This window comes from Scomber scombrus, chromosome 11 (assembly GCF_963691925.1).
Source record: "Scomber scombrus chromosome 11, fScoSco1.1, whole genome shotgun sequence".
Taxonomy (NCBI): Eukaryota; Metazoa; Chordata; class Actinopteri; order Scombriformes; family Scombridae; genus Scomber; species Scomber scombrus.
The window spans coordinates 30,350,482-30,355,015 of NC_084980.1; positions in this window are offsets into that span (position 1 = coordinate 30,350,482).

Sequence of the window (4,534 nt, forward strand, 5' to 3'; positions counted from 1 at the left end):
TGTGAGGGGTGGTGAGATGATTAATATATACATATACGTATAAAGGGACATTAGTTGCTATTTCTCATGATCCATGTAAACCCCATATGATCAAAACCAGAACAAGCCACATAATTGGGAAAGTGCTCATAAACACACTCTATGTGGAGAATGAAAGGGATGTTTACTTGTTGGACCAGTAAAAACTTGCAACACTTTTGGAGAAACACACCTGGGAAGCTGTAATTAACTTTTTTCTTAACTATAAATCAAAACTGAACATTTTTTCTGCAGCTGCTTCACAGTGAAACCTTTCAGTGGACTTCAAAACATCAGAGTGCTAATTTAAAGTTTACAGCTGTAATGTTTTGGAGTGGTTTAAATATATGGGTTAAAAAAGGCAACAACCTCACACACACACACACACTCACAGTTTGACATGACCCAGTTCACCTGCCTTTGTGTTGGAGAAAAAAGACTCTGAGACTTCACCAATAACAATAGAAGGTGTTTGGTCCAAACCCTCGCTGGGGGCTGCTGCTGCTGCCCCCAGCGTCATCTGAGTACCGTCTGTACTCAGATGACTCCTCCAGGTGCTTCTGCTGTGCAGTTAAATAAAGCTGTTACATCAGAACATCATTTAAATTCTGCACCTGAAACACTTAAAGGTGCTAAATTAAAAGGTGTTAAATTGGACTCTTTACTGACACCTACTGGCAGCTGAAGGGAACTGCAACTATTACTAACCTCTCCTCAAACACCAATGGGGCTTTTCCATTATACAGTTCTAGCTCTACTCTACTCGACTCTACTGGGTTTGGTACCAGGTTGTTTTCCATTACTATAGTTCCTCCTCAACGTGAGCGGGGTCGTCATAGCAACACAAACACATAAACAATGGAGGACATGGAGGCGATGGTGTACTTGCTGCTGTATGAGGCTTTCTGTCTCACACAAAGCAAGAGAAGAGAAGTCGAATCTCTGTAACGCTGTTGTTGGTATTTAATAATGCCGGGTTTGATTCTTGTGTGGGACGGCTCATGACTCTTCCAGTGACTCTCTGACCAATCAGCTGCCGGCAGTCTGGAGACCTCACATTTAGTATCGGCTCGGCTCGCTTGGAACCAGATACTTAAACAAGCAGCAGGTACCAGGTACTATCCCTGATGGAGGAGCAAAGTAAACCGAGTCGAGTCGAGTCGAGTAGTGCCAGTACTGTATAATTGAAAAGCGCCACAAATGAGCCTAAGCCTGCATTCAGACTGAAATCAGCCCAGGAGGTGAAGTTGGAGTTACGTATTAATGCATGCAAACGTTTATCAGACGCTAAAACGCTGCATAGCGCTTTATAACACCAACAGACAAGATTTTACTAAGTTTCACAGCAGCAACTGTTTTATTGTTTGTTGAAGCGGATGAGAAGCAAAATAATCACCAGGAATTCGTGCTTGTGTGTCTGCAGGTCATGTGATTCGCCAACGCAGCGTCACAAGTTGAATCAGTCTCAACTTTTTTGTGGGACAACTGCACTTTTTTCACAGAGGTAAAGCTATGTTCAGACCAAACGCGATGACACGATGTCGCACGACAAGTTTACATGTTAGGTCAATGCAAAAATCGCGTCCATTGCGTCAACGCGCCAGTTGAACATTTTGAACTTTTGCGGCGACATTGCATGACGCCGTGCCGCGATAGCCTAGTCACTTATGTCATAACGTAAAGCTCAGCTGGCTTTCCCTTATAAAGTTTTGAAGAAAAAAAAAACAAACAGCTGACTCTCCCGGCAAAGATTCAACAGTTAATTTAGGTGTTTCTGTCAGTTGATGTGTCGCAGGAAATGGAAGAGCCTCAGGAGCCTCAGGGACACATATGAGAGAAAAGAGGAAGTGATCTCAGCCATGGTTGATGATTGAAGAAGCAATGTTGTTGTTATCTAGTGAGAATGGGCGGGCTCGCTACACACACGATGATGACATTATGGTCACAAAATGGTCACGCGTCGAAACTCGAGCGATAGTGCGACAGATTCTCATTTGTCGTGCGATTTTGACGCGTTCATCGCGTTTGGTCTGAACGCGGCTTAAGATTCACTTCAATATTTATAATTGTTATTTTGAGAATGTTTTCTAATCATATGAAGAACGTTTTCTCCTTATATTAAGAAAGTTTGTTCCTCATATCAAGAAAGTTTCTTTGTTATATTGAGAACTTTTTCTCGTGTTTGTTTCTCTTTGTTTTTCCGTTATAACAAGAATGATTTCTGGTTAAACCGCGTTACTAAGTAAATATTAATTTGGCCTGGTGGCAGCAGCCCACTGTGACAGTGAAGAGTTCAAATATCTGTTTTTAATTGACGTCCCGGTTTTTGCATCACTCTTTCGTGGACGTAATTTCTCAGTAACACAAATCCTGAAAAAAAGTTCCTTCTTTAACTTTCTTTCAGGAGTCATCAGTCTCAGTTTGCGTTGTGAATCTACTCTCCTCCAAGAGACAACAAGCCTTTATCTCTCAGCTGAAAGGCCCAGTTAGTGAATGGGAATGATGGGAAAGATAATGCGCCCTTCTCTGCACAATTACTGGTGAACTGTAGCACTGTTGTGGACCGAGCTGCAGCTACTCATGCATGTGAGCAGGGAGGTCCACGCTGCTTTTCCCAGAGCTGCAGCGAGGCTGACGATGCGTTCAGGTCACATGGGAAGAAGCAGGACTACAAGAGATGTTGACAAATCTTCCATCATAAACCACAGAGATGTTAAAGGCTTGAAGACAAGTTTGAGGGAATACTTTTAACTATTTTAACCTTCCTGTCGTCCTCCTGGATCAAATTTACCCCGTCTGTTTTGACTGTTCTTTCTTTCCCTCCTTCCTTCCTTCCGTCTGTCCTTCCTCCCTCCCTCCTTCTCTCTTTCTTTCCTTCCAATCTCTTTCCTCCCTTCCTTCTTTCCTTCCCTCTTTCCTTCCTCCCTTCCATCCTTCCTTCCTCCCTCCTTTCCTTCCTTCTTCCTCTCTTCCATCCTCCCTTCCTTCATTCTTCCTCCCTTAAGCTCTTCCTTACAATCAATATCTAAAGGCTGCTGTCCTCACAGTATAAATACTGCATGTTAATGTAGAATTTGAAGCACTGCAAAGGAAAGGAAACAGGAAGCGCAACATGTAACTTCCTGTTCATGTAACAGAAGGGTTTCTCGCTCTCAGAGTTTTGTCAGAGCTGAGATGAACTCTGGTCATTCTGTGCAATGTATGAATCTGAGCTAACAACAACAACAAAACCCAATAAGACTATCTCTACATCTAAATATAGCTCAACTTTTATTAAGCAACAAGTTAACTTTCAGAGTTTGAGATGAAGTAAATAGTCTTTGATGTAATCGCTGTGTTAAAGGACAGTTCACAATGTTTCCAGTCAGTGAAAGAGGTTTTCTCTCTGTGATCATTCCTCCTGTTCATACTGACTATTAAAGATCTCCTTCATATGTGTTTCCAATGTAAAGTGATGGAGGACTGTATCCACAACATGTCACACAGTCATTTAAAGTATCTGATCAGCTTCTATTGAGCTTCATCAGTGTGAGTTAGTCATATCAAGTGATATCTGACACATTTACAGTGTTTTTAGCATCAGATTCCCTCTTAGTGTTTCCCTGTTGAGCTGTGGTGTAACCATAGTAACACAAAGACTTTGGTACTAACAACACTGTAACGTTCAAACCAGGCGGGGAGTTCTGGTCCTCTGAAATGAGGCCAACGCGGAAGTAACTTAAAACTGCATTCTATCAAAAGGCCACCAGGGGGCGACCGTTTTGGTGTCAAAAGGACTTCCGTCTCTATACAAGTCAATGGAGAATTCACCAACTTCTCACTTGATTTCTAACCTCAGTAAACGTTTTCAAAATGTGTTTATGGTCTCAATCGCTAGTTTAAAGCCTTTTTCAATGCAGTATGATGTTCATTTGGGACATTTTGGCCTCCCTGATTTTATATGTGACGATAAAGCAGGGTATGCATTAGGGCGTGGCTACGTGGTGATTGACAGGTTGATTGGTTCACAGGTTCAGGAGGGCGTCTCATGCTCCTCCTGATGCCCATATAAGTAGAATCCCTGTTTTTATTTTGCGGTGCTCAGATCCGATACTATTGGCCTCCGAGCAGCAGTCCACAAACCAATGGGTGACGTCACGGATGTTACGTCCATTTTATATATAGTCTATGATTCAAACATAGAAGATGAAGACTCATCTTCTTCCTTTCTGTCTTTCTTTCTTTCTTTATTTCCTTAAACTTCTTGTTCTTTTCTTTTCTTTCTTTCTTTCTTTCTTTCAACTTCTTGTTTGTTTCTTTGTTTCTTTCTTTTCTCTCATTCAGACGACTGAAGCTTCATATTAGCTTCAGATCAACTTTTAAATCCATGTTTCCACAGAAGGAGGACTGTGGGTTTAGTCCTCCATCACTTCCATTGTAAACATGATGAAGGGATCTTCTAATGGTCAGAATGAACAGGAGGAATCATTACAGTAAACATTATGAAGGGATCTTCTAATGGTCAGTATGAACAGGA